We start from the raw sequence: 23158 nt of genomic DNA, 5'->3' as shown, positions 1-23158 counted from the left end.
CATCTGTCTTTTGGCATTAAGCATTATCTCTTCATATTAATTTAGGAATGTACTCCTAAATGAATAGAATTTATTAAATAAATTTAATAAATCCTTTTAAAATTCAATTTGGTATAGATTGTTTAGAAATATAATTTTTATTTATTTTCTCTATCATTTCATCAGAAAAGTCTTTTTCTTCTCCAATTAAATTTCCAAATTTTATATCTTGTTGCTCAGACTTAGGAATTTCTTCTAATTGATTTTTAGAACTGCTTCCTACATTAAACATAAATATATATTCTTCATTATCTGAATCAGAATCTGTCTCTGATATTAATTCATATAATATTTCTTCAAGATTTATTTCATCTTCATTACAGATTTCTAAATCTTGTTCTTCAAGACTTTTAATCATTTTTTTAGCATTTTTTTCCTTTATTAGGACAGTTTGGTGCTATATGACCTTCTTCATCACATATAAAACATTTGCATATTTGTTTTTTAGATTTTTTAGAAGTTTTTCTTCTAACAATTTTTTTTTTCTTATTATTACCAGTGCATCTTTTATTTCCTGGTTTCCATCTAATTCATTTATATTTTCTATTTTTCTTTCTATGTTTTTTATAAGTATTAGGACGTATTGTTTTACATCTGAACTTCCATTCATTTTCTAGAATTTTTGTATAATGACTATAACTTAATTTATTTTTTACTTGTTTAGAAGTTTTAGTCTGTAAACAATGTAAAGTTATTCTTTCTTTCGCAAAATTTATCCTATTTCCTATAGAATCTATATTTTCTTTTGCTACTCTTGCTTCTTTACTCTGTTTATCTAAATAGGATACATATTTCTTTATACATATCTCGTCCCACGATGGGGGTAATTTATGAAAATATTGGTTTTTCCAAAATTTTATATATTCATTTTTTAGCTTTTGATATTCATGAAGAAATTTTTTAGAAAATTCTTCTAGATATTTAATATCGCATAATTTAATTTTTGACAAAGTATAACTAGCTATACTATCTTGATCTTTTTTATCGAAATAACCACAAAATTATGTTTTTAGAATATTTGTTAATCCTTTTAAAAGATCTTTAGGAGTACCTATTTGATTAATTAATTGTCCTTTTTGGATTTTTCCTACATCAGATTCTTCCCAACGTCTTAAGAATTGTAAAACATCACCTTGAAAAGTTCCTACAAAATAATTTAAGAATTTTTCTTTTGACCAATTATTGTTGTTGTTTACAACAATTGTCATTGACTGTGCCCAATCGTCTATAGTTTTTTCATAGTCTGATATTGAAATATTAGTGAAGTCTAAATATATTCCACCTTGGGCCACATTTCTTTTATTTAAATCATCTATCCTATGTGGTATAGGTATAGTTTGACTTGGTTGTTGATTAGAAGACTCTCCTGTATATTCGGACTTTATTTCATTAGTAGCTATATTTTCAGTTTGATTACCAAAAATCCTAGTTGTATTTTCAACTGTCTCAAAATCTTTATTTAAAGTTCTCAGATAATCGTCTTTTTGAATATCTGATTCTAATTCTCTTTTACCATAAGGATCTATTTGTTCAATATCCATTGGTTCAAGAATTTCTATATTTTCTTCCTCATCTGTTGAAGTATTTTCTTCATCAGATTTATAACTAGCAACTTTTAAATCTTCTTGATTATCAGAATTACTAGAACTACTACTTTCTTTAGTATCATAATTTAACATGTAACGTTAATTAAATAAAGTGAATATATCTTTTTTGTTTTTCATAAAGTTCTTCTATTAATTTTAAATATTCTATTCTTTCATTTTTATCAGTGCTTTTAGTAAATCTAATTTTCCAATGTTCTATGAGTTCTTTATAGGATTGAAAATCATATTTTTGTTGAGTAATATATTTTCTTTTCTGTTTTTCAGATTTTTTATTTCTATTAATAGTAGAAGATGACTATTCTGAAGAAGTTTCTTCTTCGTCAGATAAAGTTAAAATTATATTACTATTACCATAATACAAAGGTCTTAAATCTATGTCTGATTCTATATTATTATTATTAATAACCTGTTCTAATTTATTATTAACTTCTGATAAAATTTCTTTAGATATGTTGTTCAAATCTAATTCCTTGATATCTCCTAGATGATTTACCTTTTCTTCTATATTCTATATTACTAAATTTATTATATAATTTATTATAATATATAAAGGTTATATCCATTAAACTATTAAATCCTTTACTAAGGGCCAAAAGATTATTTTCTTGCTTAGAATATATATGCATAATATGATTGCAGGTTTTATCTTTATATAAACAATCTATTTCTTCCATGTTATTTATCTATGGTACCTAAAACCGTCTGTTACGTTATTATGTCTTAACATACAAAGGCCTTATGTCTTTCACACAGACTTTAACAGGCTAAAGTAAGACAAAATAACAGATATATGGGTTTTAAGATAAATAAACATAGAATTAATGGAATTGTAAATTAAAGATCATAACTTACAATGGATATTATGATATCAATGTTCCAAGAATCGTTAGTCCGGGGGCCTCTGATACCAATTACTGGGAAATACAAGGGATGCGGAAGATGATATTTTATTTAATGTAAAGGATGATTATTACAAAGAGAGAATGTTTACAAAGAGAGAATACTCAAAGTAAAATAGAAGAGAACTAAACTATTTTTCGATGCCTTGTTTAGGCTTCATACATTGCTATTTATAGCAAGATTCCTAAACTTTATTTAATTTTGCTTCAAATCCGCACAGTGTTTCTGATAAGGATGAACTTATTATGGCTTCCACGTATCTTTGCATTTGTCACATCACATAAATACCTTTCTTTTCAAGTTGCCTTCAATTCTTGAATTTCTTTCTTTTGTCTTTATCCTTCTTGGATATTGTCGAGATTCCACGTTTATATTTCATTCAAGTGTAAGGATTCTGGTGATAGTCTTGGTGAATTCCAAGTCTCCCACGTATTTCTGATTTTATCAATTATGTGTGATGGATAATCATCAATTTCTACGTCAACTATCTTTTTTAACAGCTTTAATGACTCTTCATCTCTATCTTTATGGATATTTCCAATATCATCAGCCACTATCCTTCTTCCATCAGTCCAGAGTTTATAAGTCTGATGTTGAAGTATATACTGAGCTGTTGTTATCAAATCAATCCCTGTTTGGGTCTGATAATAAGTAAAATTATTCTAACACTTGTCAATGTTTTTTGTCAAGTGTTTTTTGTTTTCTTTGACAGCTGATAACTTGGGGCTTCCAATCATTCTTTGAATAATCCATATTTGATATGGCTGATAAAATCTTTCTTTTTCAGCAATACCAATAAGACTACTTATTTGTATATAGAAATAATAATAAAAATCATCTTATTTTACTATTTCTGATAATATAGTCTTAATAATTGCAGGAAAATCTTTTAGTAAATTAAAAGAAAAGTTTTGAACAACTGTTTCTTTTACAAAGCCTCATTCAATACTACTTATATCAAATGGTTCATGATCAAGTCTAAATTTTATAGTAGGAGCTTCTTCTCCTAACTCATTTGTAAAAACATATGCTTGTAAAAAATATTTAGAAAAAGTTTTTTGAAATTGAGTTTGCTGATTACAAATAACTCTATTTATTTTTGAAAAAATATCTGCTGGTAAAATTTTTCTAGCTTTATTATATAAACATATTCTAAATACTTTATTTATAAGAGGATTATTTGTTCCTTTATGAATAAAATATTGAAATATATCAAGAAGATTGTTTATCTCCTCAATATTCATATATTCTATTTCAAGCTCTTCCTAATCTCTATATAAAATTGATTTTAATAATAATTCATGAGCTTCATCTTCTTTAGTTGTTTTTTCAACTAAGAATTGTGAAAACTTTGTAAGAGCTCATCTAAAATTTGCTCTTTGTTCTAAAATATGGATTTTTCATATTTCATTGATAAATTTATAAATTTCACTTGGTAAACCTGGATTATAAAAATCTTTTATCTCTGGAATTTTTAGTTGTTTCAACAAATTTTCTGGTTCTTTGATCATTTCAGCATAACTGGCTTGAAATGCAGAATTTGGATCTTGGGACCAAGGGTATTGACTTACCATACTTGGTGTAGAAAATAATTGAGATCCAACTGGTGGTCTTACCATTGGATAAGGAATATAATATCCTTAATTAGAATAGAATGATGGCTGTGGAGATGGCTTAATAAATCCCTGATTAGGAGTTATCGATTTCCCTTTGTTGGGCTTTTTATGGATTATGGTCTATTCTCCAACTTGTTCTAAAGGTTCTTTACCTCTATCCATAAGGCCTACTAAGATAATCAGAAATGATGTTATCGGTGCCTTTTAAATATAAAACTTCAAAATAGAAAGTACACAATTCATTATACCATCTAATTCTTCTAAATACTATTTCCGAACTTTTGTTAGTGAGGAATTATTTAACCGCCTGATTATCAGTTTTTATGATAAATTTTTCAGGTGCTAATTATATAAGAAAAGTTTTTATTCCTTTCCTTATTGCTAATAATTCTTTTTCATATATAACATAATTAATTTCATTTGGTTTAAATTTTCCTGAACTATATCCACATACTAACTCTTCATTATTTATTGTTTTAGCTTTTAAAATACATCCCCAATGATTTTGTGATGCATCTGTTTCTAAAATTAATTTATCACCTTATTTAGGCAAATAAACCTTTGGAGTATAATTTATTTCTGATTTTAGATTTTTTATAATTTCTGAATCTTTTTTAGACCAGTTAAAAGGTTTATCCTTTTTTAACTTTTCATATAGTTTGCCAATTTTTTGAGATAAGTTAGGAAAGAAATTTCTTCCATAATTGAATATTCCTAAAAATTATTGAAGTTGTTTTTTATCTTCAATATTTTCAGGAAATTCTTTTATTTTTATTATAATATGATCTTGTAGTTTAAGACCATCTGCTGATAAATTTAATCCTAAAAATTCTATTTCTGTTTAATAAATTATATGATCTATACTAAACAAGATATAGATGAATTTGATACACAAATCAAAGAATTATTAGAAAAATGACTAATAGAAAAAACTAATAGGCCAAATTCTAGTCTAGCCTTTATGGTAAGAAACCATGCTGAAATAAAAAGGGGAAAGCTAGGATGGTGATTAATTATAAAATACTAAATCAAAATATTATTTTTTATGGATATTTTATCCTAAGAAAAGATGTTTTAATTAACCAGGGTAAACAAGCAAAATATTTTAGTAAATTTGATTGTAAATCAGGATTTTGGCAAATAATGCTAACAGAAGAATCTAAGCCTTTATCAGCCTTTAGTGCACCTAATGGTCATTATCAATGGAGAGTAATGTCATTTGGGTTATGTAATGCACCTCATATATTCCAAAAATAGATGGATTCTATATTTAATAAATATAAAAAATTTTGTGTAGTCTATATAGATGATATTTTAATATTTTCAGACACACTAGAAAAACATAGAAAACATTTAAATATTATTTCTCAAAAATTCATAAAACATGGAATTATTTTGAGTCCTAAGAAAATAAAATTAGAAAAAACAGAAATAGAATTTTTAGGATTAAATTTATCAGCAGATGGTCTTAAACTACAAGATCATATTATAATAAAAATAAAAGAATTTCCTGAAAATATTAAAGATAAAAAATAACTTTAACAATTTTTAGGAATAGTCAATTATGGAAGAAATTTCTTTCCTAACTTATCTCAAAAAATTGGCAAACTATATGAAAAAGTTAAAAAAGGATAAACCTTTTAACTGGTCTAAAAAAGATTTAGAAATTATAAAAAATCTAAAATCAAAAATAAATTATACTCCAAAGGTTTATTTGCCTAAACAATGTGATAAATTAATTTTAGAAACAGATGCATCACAAAATCATTGGGGTTGTATTTTACAAGCTAAAACTACAAATAATGAAAAGTTAGTATGTGTATATAGTTCAACAAAATTTAAACCAAATGAAATTAATTATGTTATATATGAAAAAGATCTATTCACTTTAGAATTAATAAATCCTTGATTATACATTGACAAACGATTCTGTTGAGGCCTCAAATCAGTAACATGTAGAAACTTTTGAATAACCAGCTTTATTTCACTCCCAACCAAGTCTTCAATCCAATCCTTGAACACTTGTAGCATATCTGGAGGTGGTTCCAAACCCATTTCCATAAACTTTTCCGGATCTTCTCTCTTTCTTTGATTATTAATCTTCTGCTACTTCTTTCTATCACCGCTCGTCTTTTGTTTCTTTTGCTTGCCAATTAAGTAATCTTGTTTTCCTTCTTCAACTCCAATTTCAAGACAAGATTTTAGACTCTCTTTCTCAACCATCATCTTGTTCTCCATCTTCATGACTAGACAAGCTACAAACTTGGGCAATACCATCTGAGTTAATTTCTGTAGCTTCTCGCTTTCACTAGAAGTAGATGCTTCAACACCATTCAACAACTCCAGCCATGAACGATCAACATCATTAACTTTCTCTTTACCCTTTAACTCGAACATCTTCAATTCTTCAAAACTTATTTCAACAATGACATATTTGTTAACAAAAAAAACTTTAGTATGAACAAACTAGTGCCTGTTTATATATATATTTGGAGTTCTAATCCACACCTAACTTTGATTCCTTTATCGTATTGAAGTGTAAAACTTTTATCTTATTCGAACTATTTAGTTTTGTTTTTCTCTGATTATATAATTTTACTCATGGTAACTTTTTAATCTTACAATCGAGGCTTTCATTTTTTATTTTTTTTAAATATTTTTTAGGGATTTGAGGGGTTGATTGTAAATTTTCTTAAAATTTTTTATATAATTTAATTTTTGTAAACTAGTATTTTTTTATAATTTATTTAAATGTGAGTATGAATTAGAGATTCTATTATATAAAAAAAATGGTTTTAAACTTTTAGTCCTTTTGATTTAATATTTCTATTTTAATTTGGTTTCTCTATTTAATGTTTTAATCATCTACATTCTCATGGAGGATCCTTATCTCGCTCGGCAGTAAACTACATGGCTGGATGCAGGACTTACCATTGCAAGTCTTTGCATACCACAGGTAGCCCTGTCTGCGAGTTAATGTAGTTGAATTTTCCATTTTTTTTCTTCTTTTTGTTTCTAATATACCGTAATTTACAGCAGGACATTGGATACGCAAAGCTTGCCAATCTCGACCCCCAGTATGGATTGTGTAAGCTTCTTTCTACTTATTAAGATTGTATTTCCATAGTGGAGTGGGAGGGAATCATACTCAATTTCGGATTGCATTGCAGATAGTAGCTTTGTTCCACCTCTTATTTATGCATTCATGGGAAGCTTACGGGATATCGCTATTGGACCGGTGGCTGTGGTGTCTCTCTTGCTTGGTACTCTCCTGCAGAATGAGATCGACTCATCTGAAAATCCGGTGGACTACCGACGCCTTGCATTCACAGCTACATTCTTTGCTGGTATCACTCAATTCACACTTGGATTTTTCAGGTAATATAGCCAATGCCTTATGATTTATCAAATACCCGTTTTGCTCCATCCTTTGAATGTTTCATCATTATGGAGAAAATCCGGGTCTATATTGTATATGCTGAATGGTTGGTGTGATCAATTTCAGGCTAGTATTCTTCATAGACTTCCTATCTCATGCTGCCATTGTTGGCTTCATGGCTGGTGCTGCTATCACCATTGCCCTTTAACAACTTAAGGGTCTGCTCGGCATAAAAAAGTTCACGAAGAAAACCGATATTGTCTCTGTCATGCGCTCAGTTTGGAGTGCAGCACATCATGGTGTAAGTGATTACTTACTTTTGAGGCATTGAACATGTTTCAATTCAGCTAATCGTAATGGCAACTTTGTTTTACAGTGGAATTGGGAAACTATACTAATAGGAATGTCTTTCCTGGCCTTCCTCTTGGTCGCAAAATACATTGTAAGATCGTAGTTCGTAATTTTTCTTTCATCGTATATGTAGAAAGCTTTCTTCATGTAATCATGATGCTGTATGAAACTGAGCAGGGGAAAAAGAAGAAACTATTTTGGGTGCCGGCAATTGATCCGTTAATTTCGGTTGTCCTCTCCACCTTTTTCATGTACATCACACGATCTGACAAGCATGGTGTTCAGATTGAATGCATAATCCTTTCTTCTGTTCGATTTATTTACGATCCTTGGCTTGTTGCAAAAGTAATGAAGATTCATTTTCACAATGTTTATCTTCAGGTGAAACATTTTAGGAGGGGGATCAACCCATCATCTTTGAATGAAATATTTTTCTCTGGAGAATATCTTGCCAAAGGTTTCAGGATAGGTGTTTTAGCTGGTATGATTGCATTGACGGTATGCAAATCCAGCCCCCTTTTTCCTTGATTTTGCTTAAGTAGATTAGATCGTAATAGCCGTGTCTTTCATCTTTTAGGAAGCTGTGGTAATTGGAAGAACATTTGCTTCCATGAAGGACTACCAGTTGGATGGAAACAAGGAAATGGTAGCATTGGGAACAATGAATGTCGTCGGTTCGATGACATCTTTTTACATGGCCACAGGTACGAAAACAGAAAGTCATATCCGTCACGATTCATCACCTCTTTCCGATTTATATAATCAACAAAATGTTCCAATATCAATCATCTACATGCTCATTCAGGCATGGCATTAAATTGCGGCCGTAACGCAGTGTAATAGCTGCATCGTAACGGTTTTGAAGGTCTTTGCGACATGATATTGGCGTAATGCGACGAGGGAACCACATCACAACTTTTGTGATCTGAAGGTGTTACGTAACGCCGCAACATGCAATATATTGCGCCACAACACCACAATGCTGCAACAAACTTTCAAATTATCTGAAATATGAAATCACATAGATGAAGCACTTGAATATTCTTAGACTTAGCAAAAAAGAAAAAAATTGATGTTAAATAATAACAAACATTTAACTTATGAAACATCTTTGTTTGATCCTTGGAACATTATGAAAATTGTTTGATCATTGGAACATTTAACAGACTTCCAACATTATACTTACATTAAATTAACAAATTACATGTCTATTATCACTTTTTTCTTAGCAATGATTATTGAGTAAAGCTTTATTTGTGATTACTTTAGGATTTGAATGGCATACACCTACTTTCTTTTACATACACTTGATATATATATATACACATACTTTTCTTTTACATTTAAGTTTTGTGTTACAACTTATAATTTATAGCTTTGTTTATGACTACTTAAAGGATTTTAATGGTAGTATGTTGTTTGGTTATTGTCCTGATTTTGGACTTTCTACACTACTATTTTTGCTGTTGTTTTTTGACTGAGAAAAAAAAAAGAATTTGTAAATAGAATTTGTTTTGTAGTGTTTGAAAAACTACCATAGAATCTTTTAGTACAATCATTCAATAAATACAGGAAAAATGGGTGATATGTAAGTAAATGACTAAAGTAAATAGTGTAAATTTTGTTTTGAAGTGTTTCAAAAAATTGGAAAACTGTGATAGAATCTTTTGATACAATCATTCAACAAATAAAGGAGAAAAAAAGGGGTAAAATGTAAGTAAATGGCTAAAGTAAACTATGTAAATTTTATTTTGAATTTAAAAAAAATTTAAAAACTACGATCGAATCTTTTGGTACAAAACTACGATAGAATCTTTTGGTACAATCATTCAACAAATAAAGGGAAAAAATTGAGTATGAAATGAATAAGTATATATATTATTTCATGTACTTTTTCTCTTAAAAATAGTTAACAAATTTAAAAGAAAAATTGAAATGTGTCAAAAAAAAAGTTTACACCACTACATAAACCATCAACGGGTGGAAGAGGCAAATAGAAACTTTGAGTTCCAAATTTCAATTATCTTTCTCCACCATTTCAAGAGTTCACTTTTTCTTTTCTTCCATTTCAAAACTTGTTCTTAACTCTATAGTTATTACAACATGTATGATATGAAATTATTATTTTATTAATTGCAGTTGATTAGTATAGACAACTAATTTAAGGTTTATTACTTAGTTAAAAAAAATCTACTTATCTTAATTTATTACATGAAAGTTAAAATAACTAAATAAAAGATACAATAGATCTGGAGGCATTTAGTTACAAAGTTGTTTATATGGTATTTTTGTGAATCATTTTGTGATGTTAGTTTTAAGTATTATGATTTATGTTTCATTTTTTGAATTTTTTATTATTAGTTCTAAGTTTTATAATTTTTTTTTGAATATTTTACTATCTGGTTTGATCTCATGTAATGAATAATAATGATTTACGTGCAACTATAAAAAATGCGACGTTCGAGAAGTAAAGAAGGTGAAGCTCCTAGTGATGATTACGGTTAGAGGTGGGGAGAACCTGTTGAAGGTGGTCGTAATAATTTCAAATGCAAATTTTGTGAAAGAGTCATCAAAGGAGGAATAACATGGTTGAATGAGCATTTGGCAGCAAAAAAAAGGGAATGTAGCACCTTGTCCAAATGTCTCGACAGAAGTTAAAAAAAACATTGCTCAATAGTTTAAGGAATATCATAATGAAAAAATTGGAGAAAGAAAGAAGAATTGGAGGAAAGAATAAGATTAGGAGATCATGGAGATTATGGTGATAGTGATGCTGATGATGAGGAGTCAACTATTGCAAGATGTGAGAGTATAAGATCCAAAATTTAATGGGAAGAAAGACAAAGTCGAAGAGCAAGAACTGGTCAATATTCAATTTATGAAATTGGGGGAGGTAGTAGTTCTGAAACTCAAGTATTTAGCAGATCATTCAGCATCCATAATTCTGAAAGAAGTGGGAGGGAACATTAGTGGACTAATTTTAACTCTCCTGGAGCTAGATTTACAAATATGGATCCTGTTCTTGAAAGATCAAAAAGTTCGAAGCAACGAAAAGTCACTACAAGCTTATTGAAAAATGAAAAAGCAAAGCTAGGGAAAGCAATGTCAAAGTTAATATTGCATGAAGCTTTACCTACAAGAATTGCAGAGTCACCATTTCTACAGCCTGTACTTCAAGTTGCAGCTAAAGTTGAAAAATTAGTTAGGGGTCCTTCAGCTTATGAGGTGACAGGAGTGTATTTGGAAGAAGAGTACAAGGAAATACAAGATTGGGTAAATGGCTTTAAGCTTATTTGGGAAGAAAAAGGTCTGCCCATTATGTGTGATGGATGGAAAGGGACTAGAAATCAACATATAATCAATTTCTTGATTTATAGTCCTAGAGGTGCTATTTTTAAAAAGTCAATTGATGCTAGCAGTGTTACCTCTCGTACTACTGAGTATTATCTTAATATAATGGATAAAATGGTGGATAAAATTGGTGAAGAATTTATTGTTCAATTTGTTATAGATAATGAAGTAGAGATCAAAGCCAGTGGTACAATGTTGATGCAAAAAAGAAGACTCTTGTATTGCTCAGGACGTTCTGCCCATTCCTTGGATCTTATTTTGGAAGAAATTGGTAACAGAAAAAGTGTGAGAAGGGTCCTATATGAAGCAAAAAAGATAACTTATTTCATATAGAATCATATATGGATGATTGATTATATGAAGAGATATACCCAGGGAAGAGAACTCTTGCGACCTTGGATTACTAGATTTGCTACCAATTTCATTGCTTTGGAGAGTATTGTTAGAAACAAACAAGCACTAAAAGAAATGGTGACTTCTTCATGATGGAAAAGGTCCACATATGCAGGAAAAGCAGCTGGATTAGACATGATGGAAGTCATTAACTCCAGCCAGTGTTGGAAAAAGGCTGTTGATGTCCTAAAGATCCAAAAATCGTTGGTTAAAGTATTAATGATGTGTGATGGTGATGAAAAACTGACTATGGGTTTTATTTATGAATCTATGGATAGAGCAAAGTTGGCGATTCAAAGAGATTGTCTCTATTACAAGAAATATTGGAAAATAATTTATAGGTGATGGAGTAATCAACTTCATAGCGATTTACATTATGCTGGTACGTCGTAAAACTTTTGAATTTTTAGATTGTGAAGTATTTTGTTTAGATATTTATTATATTATTTTTTATATAGGATACTTCTTAAATCCATAATTTCTATATCGAGGCAATTCCATAAGTATTGGGGTTAGAAATGTTATACAAAGGGTATAGTCTAACATGAATGATCAAGTTTTGGCAATGAACCAGGTATGTATTTATATACTTAAATTTTTAAAGTAACTTAGAAATTATCATGTTGTAACTACTAATTCATTTATTTTTAGTTGTTGCTATATCGAGATAAAATGGATTCTTTTGGAACACTGTTAGCCCAAGCTACAATTCTGAAGACTAATCCTGGTAAAAAAGAATTTCACCTCTATAGTTTTGTAGATAATAAAGATATATTTATGAATCCTTTATGAATTGTATCCTATTATTTATGTTTTTTGAAGCTGAATGGTGGATTGATTATGGAAGTTGTGCACCTCAACTTCAACGTATTGCTATCAAAGTTTTGAGTCAAACAACTTCATCTTCAAATTGTAAGCGTAATTGGAGTACTTTTAGTTTGATCCATACAAAGAAAAGAAATAGGCTCAAGCATAGAAAGCTTCAAAAATTAGTTTATGTGCATTATTATAATATGAGGTTGTAGCTGAGACACATGCGAAGAAAAAGTGTGCAAGAGTTGGAAATGAGTTTTAATCCGATCAATCTTGATAATATTTTTGAAGAGGATGATCCATTAAATGTATAGATTGAAGAAAGAGAAGATGCTACACTTGATACTGAATAGAATTTCTCATGGTTGCCTGAAGAGTTACTTAATGAAACTGATGAAAAAACTCAAGGTGAAGATATGAATGACATTTCACCTGCTCCATCTAATAAAGAAAATGTTCAACTATTGACGTCAAGTGGTGATAATGGTGATGATCCCAGTGGCAATAATGAAGGTGTATACCAAACAACACATGGCCACATTTATTCTAGTAATTTTCATGGAGACCAAGGTGTGACCAGATATCCTTATGCTACTGATCCAGGTATGTATGAAACAAATGGATCAATTAGTTTACAAAATAGAAGAGATGGGGGTGATAGAACTCATGGGAGGATGACAGAACACTTTCATGATTCATTTGCAGGTTCATCATCACATAGTTTAGCTAAAATGATAATGAAATGAGTGAATCATCTCAGGGTTCTCATTCTTACCAACCAAATGCATATTATCCACCTCACTTTGAACAAAATCCAAGCTATGGATTTATTGGTTACCATTTACCATACCACATGTTTCTTATGAATGATGCATCTTATGGTGCACACAATGTGATGTCTTTTTCACATGGAATAGGAAGGGATCAAAACCAAGGCAATGATGAAAATGGAGATGCTTTAGATCCTCCACCTTATTCAACTTGGTGGTGAATTGTAAGAAATTAAGTTTTCATATTTGTATTTATGTATTTTTTAAGTTATGTAAAATGAACTTTTTTTCATGTTAAAATGTGAGAATATTTATATGCTTTTTCTAATATAAGACTATTTATATGTTACTTGTTAAAATTATGGTTGTTGTTATCAATTATTTAGTATGATAATATCTGTATAGTCCATATTTATTTTCAATGAATTTTTATCTAAAAAATTATATTTTTTTTAAAAATAAAACATATAAAAGAGTATATTAATATTAGAATATTAAAATATAGTTGCAAAATATGTAAATATAATTTTTAGATTTGAGAAACAAACCACGTCTGCGACAGCCGTTACACGTTACATAATGTCCATATCATCTGCAACTGCGACACCACAACTGCGGCAGACACCGCAATTGCAATTTAGTACTATGCATGCAGGATCCTTCTCTTGCTCGATAGTAAACTACATGGCTGGATGCAATATTGCCACATCTAATATCGTGATGTCCTCTGTTGTGCTACTAACATTGGAACTCATAACACCATTATTCAAGTACACTCCAAATGCAATACTTTCTTCCATCATTAAATATGTGATGATTAGCTTAATAGACATTGAAGCACTGACCCTAACATGGAAGATCGATAAGTTCGACTTTGTTACTTGTATAGGAGCCTTCTTTGGTGTCGTTTTCTCTTCTGTCGAGATCAGCCTTTTAATAGCGGTGAGGAACAAAAGTAGATTGTTGACATATTTGGTGTTCACTAAACTAACTATAAATATGACAAAGTCAAGTGCACCTATCAAACAATAGTATAGCTATGGTAAGTAGAGAATATCGTATCCATGAGGACTAAAAGTATTAGTAATTACTGTTTTTCTATTATTTAGCTGACAATTTAGGGTGATGTGTTTTAATCTAAATTTACTAAATTAATTTAACTAAAAACGCAATAGAGAATGAGTCAAAAAAATAATCGAATATTAACCAATGAGATAGACAATACCCAAGAAAGAATCCACTTAGACTTCACCTTTTATTATGAATCCGAATTATACGATTTATTCATTTGTTTCTTGATCTGTAGAAATCCCTAAATTTTAATATCTCTTTCGAAAGTAAGAATAACTAACTCTAGGTTGATTAATTGAAATCTCTTTCTAATTAAAACCCCTATCATCACATTAAATCGATCTATGGATTCCCTTATTAGATTTGACTATAATCTGGTAGATTTATGTCATTCTATTTCTAGGATTGCATGCAGTTCCACTCAATTATGCTAGATCTACTCTTAAATAGGGACTTTTTCTCAACTGAAACAAGCACATTAAACATGAATTAACATCTCGAAAATATTAAAACAAGAAATAAACATACATAATTGAGAACAAGAATCAAGTATTTATTGCGTAAAAATAAAAATTAGATAAAAGGATTTATCATAGATTTCATCTTCCCTAGGTATTTAGGGAATTTAGTTCATAATCCTGAATAGAAACATCTCAAAGTCAGAATAACCACAAGACATAAAGAAACTTAATAAAACTTCGAAAGAAATTAAAGGGAGATCTTCAATCTTGATGGAGATCTCCTTCTGAGTTGTCTAATGGCATTCTTCGAGTGTTTTCTTTGATCTTCTCTGATTGCTCCCTCATGTCTTCTTCTAATTGGTATTTATAGACTTTAGAATGTTCAGAAAACCTAAAAATTGGGTTTTTCCGCGTATTTAGAAAGTAGGGTGTAAAATCAACACGGGCTGGCACATGGGCGTGTGTCCAGCCCGTGTGGCTCACACGGGCATGTGTCCAGCCCATGTGGAAATGTCCAGGCCATTTGGATCCTAAAAATAGCTCTATTTGTCCTATTTTGGCTCGTTTTTCGCTCCTTTCACTCCCAAATGCTCTCTTAAGTATAGAAACATTAATTTAAAGGATTAGGAGCATCAAATTCACTAATTTGCATAATTAATCATCCAAAAATGCATTAAGAATGAGATTAAAATATGTTACTTTTATAGCTTATAAATATTCTAATTTTTTTTATTGTTTTTCCATACATATCCACCTAAATGATACATGTTGTTATCACAACATATCTCGATATAGTTCTCAAAAATCCTCTTACAAGTTACAAGACCTCGAATCGTGGTTCCCAGAAAGATCCCGATGACTACCGCCTATAGAAACATCCTTCAATATCCAGCTGCAATGAAAGTTCTTGGTATACTCGTTGTTAGAGTTGATTCTGCCATTTACTTTTCCAACTCCGACTATGTAAAAGACTTTTCCACATACATGAAGTAATAAAAATGATGTATAGACCTTGACAAACTGCAAACTTCTTACAGGATTTTGAGATGGCTGGCTGATGAAGAAGAACAACTAAAAGAAAGTTCCAGACCTGGAGTCCAATATCTCATCTTCGAAATGTCACGTAATGTAATACCCCTCACCCGTATTCAATGTCGGAATAGGGTTACAGAGCATTACCGGACTAACAACACAATTATACAAACTTTTCACAGACATAATATTGTTTCATACATTCATCATTCAAACTCAAACAATTTATTCCTTATACGAGCCTACGAAGCCTTAATCATGTATTGAGAGTGGTACGAGACTAAACAGGATACTCAAGAAATTTTTCAACACTTAATAAAATTTTTCTCAAAACAGGAAACACACGCTGGTATCACAGGCCGTGTGAACATTCAAAATGGGAGCACATGGCAGTGTTCCAGCCCATGTTTTACCCGTTGTCCAAACAAGTGAGGTTACTGACTTGGATCACACGGCCAACCACAAGCCTGTGTGTCTAGCCGGTGTGCCCTTCGAAGTGGCTACACACGCCTGTGTGTCAGGCCGTATGCTAGGCCTTGCCAAAATTGTAGGGTATACTGAATTACGCAACACGGCTAAGTCACACGCCCGTGTGCTAGGCTATGTGCAAATTAGGGGGTATTTTAACTTGTACCACATGGCCGATCACACGTCCGTGTATGAAACCGTGTGGAGCATACTAACTTCATTTCAATTTCAATATGAGGGGACACACGATCGTGTAACATGTCCGTGTGTCATACACGGCTAAGACACACGCCCGTGTCTCTATCCGTGTGGACAAAAATAGGCTATTTACCAAGCCAATTTGCTGCCCACAACTTTATGTACCTAAACAACCCCAAATAGAACCACAATATAGCATAATTGAACATATATTTTAGCCCCAACCAAGACAAATTTCATACCATTTCTAACACTAATAACCAATATGCTTATAACTTATGTTTTTCTTAATCAAACATACCTAAACACATATACCAATCAACTAGCTAAACATTTACCAAACACATATCATTTTGTACCAATTCACAAGCATAATACCAATTCCACAAACCTCATATTATAAGTCATTCACATATTCATCCATGGACTCAAAATACTTTTACATGAATTCACAACATAATCCATATATTTATATAACATACCAAAACAAGCCAAGTCTCATGGCTATATATATACAAACCAAAACATAACCAACATGACCCAAAATCCTATACATGCCATATGACCAAACCATAAGCTCAAAAATACCAAAGTGATGGTTGGATAGTGTGACGTAGTCTCCGACGATCCCCGACTCCGAGCTAGCTTTGAAATCACTATAAGATATGGAAAATAAACAAAGTATGCTTTATAGCTTAGTAAGCTCGTATGATATGAACTTAACTAATCACAAATATACCATTCATCAGTTTAAACATATTAACATGAAATTCATGATTACTAACAAACCCTTCACATGCTTATTCATACGCTTATATGCAAACTTCGTAACTTCTTCGATTTAGAGTTCATACTATGCATGTACATACCTATACCAATCTATAACAAGCTTATACATATTCGAAATTCCATTGAATACCCGATATCTTGCACACTGAGAGTCGTACATAGTCGAAGCCATCTCAAATCGCACACCAAGTGCCATACATAGCCGAAGCTATCTCAATCTCGCACACTAAGTGCCATATATAGCCGAAGCTATCTTGATCTTGTACACTAAATGCCATATATAGCCGAAGCTATGTTGAATAGCACACTAGGTGCCACATATAGCTGATTTATCATTGAACATAACTGGAGTCTCATATATACAATTTATGCAATATCAAAGCATTAAAAGCATAACTATAATAGTGCTTATTACATACGAACTTACCTCAAATATTAAAACAGCGAATCAAGTCGATTAGTCGATAACTTTCGTTTTTCTCTGATCCTGATCCGAATTCTATTTTTCTTGATCTAAATATATTCAAAATTAAATCATTTGATCAACTATTTATTCAATTCAATCCAAAATATACATTAGGGTTATTTTACACATTTTCCCCTAATGTTTCACATTTTCACAAATTAGTCTTTATTACATAAAATTGCAAATTCATGTAATTTAGACAAATGTATGCTTAGCTGAATTTAATACATGTTACTAGCAGCCCATATTTTCAATTTATTCACACTTTTAACCACCACATTTCACATTTTCTCAATTTGATCCCTTTTTGACATTTTTATCAACAATCGCTTTACAAAAGCTATTAATCTAACATTAAACTTTCCAAATCTATCAATAATCATCAAACTACTCAAGCATTCAACACTAGAAACATAGTAAATCTTTAACAATTTTGAAATTTAAGGTACGGGCTAGCTAGAATACAAAGTAACGATCTCAAAAACGTAGAAATCATTAAAAACGGATCAAAAATGGACTTACAAGCTCAAGGAAAAAGTGACTGAATGCTTAAGCCCTAAATATGGCTTCCTTTCTTCAAATTTTTGGCAAGTGATGAAGATGATAGCATAAAATTGTATTTTTTTTATTTAATTAACTTATAAATATACTAATTACCAAATTAACCTTAATATAAAACCATTAAAACACATAAACCATGTCCATGAAAGTCCACTCACTATTATAATGGGATAATTGCAACATAAATCCATCAACTTTTTAATTTCGTAGCTAATAAACCCTTTTAACTAATAGAATATGCATTTTACATTTTATGTGTTTTAGTCCTTTTTACCAAATTAAGCATTCAATTGATAAAATTTCTTCACGAAACTTTCACACATACATGCTATCATGTTGTAAACACTTACAATAATATAAAAATAATTTTTTTGATCTTGGATTTGTGGTCCCGAAACCAGTATTTCGATTTGACTAAAAACGGGCTGTTACTCGTAAGCTATCTTCTAATTTTTCGTTTTCTGGGTTCATCGAACTGTCACTTACTTTATACATTCTTTTTCAGTTGTTACTGACATTGACACTAGTGGCATACATGCCATGGAAGAGTTATCCAGAAGCCTTGAGTAGAGAGATGTTAAGGTAACATACATCAAGATTAAACTCAAAAGGTTTGTAATGGCATCCATGCCATATATGTTTTTAACTAAGCACTATCGATCATGCGTCATACATGCCATACATTAAACTGAGTACTATTGTTCATGTATCATACATCATGCATGGCATACATTAAACTAAGTATTATTGTTCATGAATCATACATGCCATACATTAAGCCAAGTACTATTTTTCATGAATTATACATTCTTTTTGCATCATCCATGCCATGCATACTTTAACTAAGTACTATTGTTCATGTATCATACATCATACATGCCATACATTAAACTAGGTACTATTGTTCATGCATCATAATAAATTCCTTTTGCAGCTTGTTTTGGCAAATCCAAGGCCAGTTGTGGTTGACAAGCTCCATGCATCAAAGTTTCATGATCTTCCTCACCGTGGAAGATGCAATTGTAACATGTGCTCCAAAAATGGATTTGGAACCATAAGTTATTGTCGAACTGAATCAGAATCCAAGTTATTCAACACGGTTCGATACACAAGATCACACAAAGAAGCTTGTTAACACAAAATTCGGAAGATATTCATATTGAAAAAAAAATGGAAAAAATAAGATTGAATGTCAACAGTGAATAAATATTATACAGGGCTGTGATTCAACAAAGTTTGTAAAAATATAAATTTTACTAGAGGGTTTTCTTTATTTTTCTCCAGTTTTCCTTCAATGAGGGCATTGGAAATTTTTTTACATTTTCCTTTATTTACATACATGCTAAGTGAATTTACTTAACTTTCCACTCAATTAATGAATAAACACTACTTTTCTCTAACTTACTTTCATTGATCATATAATGTATCCTTTTTTAAGTCCATACCCTAAATCCCCAACGAAATGTAAACCAATTAATTTATTGATATAATATTTACTTAACAATGGTTGTTGATCTTCCATGGTTGCAAATTGCGGTGAATATTAAAATATAATTAAGAGCAGTACAAACTCCAATTTAATACATATTGTCTTTTTAACAAAAGAGACAAATGTAACCTTATATAATTTTCATCAATCAGTTGACCAAATTTTCGCTTAATTAGTGAACAAACACCATTTCATCGTCATAATTCGTTCCTTTAAATTAAACATTAAATCTACTTACTTTCATGGATTGTTAATAAAATTTATGATTTCTCTTGAATCCAACAAAGCAATATAGCTTAACTCCCTAACGAAAAAAAATAGGCTTTTATTAATTCAAATATCACAAGTATGAAAATAATAATAATAATAATAAATCAATTTTATTTCAAATGATCAACAGTAGCTCAAATATCTTAACCAAGTAATCCGGTTTTCCCTTGTACCTAAAATCTGAATTGCGTGGAGCCATTTGGCATTAACTTCAAAACTTAAGAAAAATTATACCACCAACTTTTACATATTATTATTTCGGACGTTTTACTCAAAAATGTCCTTTAAATAATATAATTACGGAAATGGGCCGTTTATTACATTATTTACTGGATTAGGCCGTTTTCCATGAAAACGCGTCTATGTAAGCGCGATTTAGTGGCCACGTCAGCAAAATGCTCCCCTAGGAGAGCGCTTTGTCCAGGTCAGCAAAAAAAGCTTCCTTGAGGGCGCGCTTTGCTGACGTGGACAAAGCGCTCCAGCAGGGGAGCGTTTTGCCAGTGTAACGGTCAAAAAAAAAACCTATAAACCCTCCCCCAAATCAGTTTTTTCACACAAATTTCTCAAATTTCTATAATTCTCTCAAAATTCCTTTCCCTTTAATTATTTTTCACACAATTCTCTCATAATTCTCAACATTCTTTCAATATTCCCTTCAAAAATCTATCAAATTTCATTGAAATTTTCTCAAAATTCTTTCAAATTTCTATTAAAATTCTTTGTTTAAAATTTTTTTGAATTTAATTTTTTTAAATTAAAAAAATCCGATCCTGTTAGCAATGGCCGGAGAATTAATCCATCTCGATGATAAGCACATCTCCGTTGATCAAATGACAATGGTAAGTGATAATTTTAAATTTTTAATACTATTCAATATTATTTTAATTTATGCAAATTTAATTAAATTCGCAATACTATTTGATATTTTATTCATTTATGCAATTATAATTACAATTTCAATACTGCTTATTTTTTTTCCATTTATGATGTTTGCATTAATTAATTTATGCAATTTTAATTAATTTTTGTTTTATAAATTTTTATAATAGTCTGTAGATCGGGTGTTACAATGCTACATCCGTAATATATTTGGTCCTCCATCGCCGTTGATCGAGAATTACTTGCGGGAAGCGGGATTTTGGCACGTGGCCACAATAGGCTGGGGGTGCAAGTTGGACCCGAAACTAAGCAGTGCATTGATAGAGAGGTGGAGACCCGAGACGCACACTTATCATCTTCCATGCGGAGAGTGTACTATCACTCTGGAAGACGTGCATTTGCAATTGGGATTGCCAGTGGATGGGTACGCAGTCACCGGGTCCACATCATCTACTGATTGGGGAGCCATATGCTACGAGCTTTTGGGTGCTATACCGGATAAAACTAACGGAGGTCTGATCGAAATGGGATGGTTACGAGACTCATTCTCGGAGCCGGATAATGATTCGACCTAAATCGAAAGAATATGATATGCTCAGACATATATTCTTGAGATGATTGGAGGTTGTTTGATGTCGGCCTTGTCAAGAAACCTCGTACATCTGAGATGGATGCTGAAACTCGTAAATTTTAGAGCAGCCGGGGAATTAAGTTGGGGGTCTACTGTGTTAGCAACATTGTACAAGGAAATGTGTGGGGCGATGCCACCGAACAAAGCCAAAATAGGAGGTTGCCTATCACTACTACAATCATGGGCACGGTTTCGCTTTCCATTTTTACGTCCTCGAGTCGACCACCTATATACATTTCAACTCATAACGAGGTAAGTTTTATATTATATTTTACAAGTATTACGTAGATTTAGAATATAATTTTATGCTAAAAATTTATTTAATTAGGTGGAACCGTTCGGCGAGTTATGTCAGATTACCTACCTCTCTCGAAGATATATGGCTTTTATTAGACCAACAATCAGAAGCAGAAGTATTAAATAAAATATATATACATAATAAAATAGTCGTTTCGTATTTAGTATTTAGTATTTAGTATTTACTATTTACTATTTACTATTTACTATTTAGTATTATGTATTATATATATAAGTAATATTTTTATCATGTTCATATAGTTTCAATGGACACCATACAAGGATCCGGCAATTCGGGCAGTAATTCTGGATGAATTCTTTCAAAATCCAAACGTTTGGCATGTGAAGGTCCCATTGGTGAACTATGCTACCGTGGAGATGCACCAGTCAGATAAAGTATTACGGCAATTTGGACTCTGACAACCTATTCCCGTGGCACCTGAGGTGTTTGATGATGAGCACAAAGTCGACTTACGGCAATTGCATACGGATTGGCCTAGATTCTGGTCACACTATATCGAAATATGGGAAAATTGGTATGATTATATACCTACTCGGGAACCGATCATCGTTTCAGAGTTAGCGTGCGTAGCGGAATACATGCCATGGTTTAGGATCCATGGCAAGCCATATTTATTGTCGGAAGAGGAGAGGCGACGACAAATTCGTGCCCAAAAGGAACGACGGGGCCCTTTAAATCCAAGAAGAAGGGACAAAGACGCAGACCCATCAACAGCACCCATACAATCATCAGGCCAAACAGTTCAACAGATGACACCCACATCACAGCTTTTTCAGATTATGCCAGGTGCGTATCCTAGCCCTTATATGTATCCTAACCCTTATATGTTACCTTTTCCTAGTCCTATGACAAGTTAGAATCCATGGCCCGAATCATCTCTGTTCCTGATTACTCCGAGTCAACCTCCGATCTATAGGCCACCATCGCATGAGGCACCATCGAGAAGCTCTTCTTTCTACCAATCTCCATTACCTTACGAGATTTAAACATCTTCGCCACGGGTGACGAAAACACCGCCGCAATCAGTATTCTATCAAGGTGGGTCACCCTCCCAACAGTCACAACCAGATCCCCTGTCGGAGGAACCACAACCCTCGCTGGAAGCTGATCGAAGGAGAAATCCAGCACCGACCCGTCGACGACCCCCATGTAGCACTAATTTCGACCGCCACTGTTCGACCCCTATTGCTTGTGTCCACTATTCGAAAGGTATGTTACAAAGGTAGTCTACGCCTTCTTCGTTAACTGAACGCAAAATCACCAACATCTCATGAAAACGGTCCTTACTTATCTCATACCCTGCCA

The 23158-nt window shown here is 31.6% G+C and overlaps 1 pseudogene; it reads left to right on the top strand.

Annotated features, from left to right (window-relative positions):
• The first annotated feature begins 7332 nt into the window (after positions 1 to 7332).
• Positions 7333 to 19323, top strand: LOC107894624 (sulfate transporter 1.2-like; annotated as a pseudogene).
• Positions 19324 to 23158: the final 3835 nt, after the last annotated feature.

This window comes from Gossypium hirsutum, chromosome A13 (assembly GCF_007990345.1).
Source record: "Gossypium hirsutum isolate 1008001.06 chromosome A13, Gossypium_hirsutum_v2.1, whole genome shotgun sequence".
NCBI lineage: Eukaryota > Viridiplantae > Streptophyta > Magnoliopsida > Malvales > Malvaceae > Gossypium > Gossypium hirsutum.
This window is presented reverse-complemented; position numbering and strand designations above follow the sequence as displayed.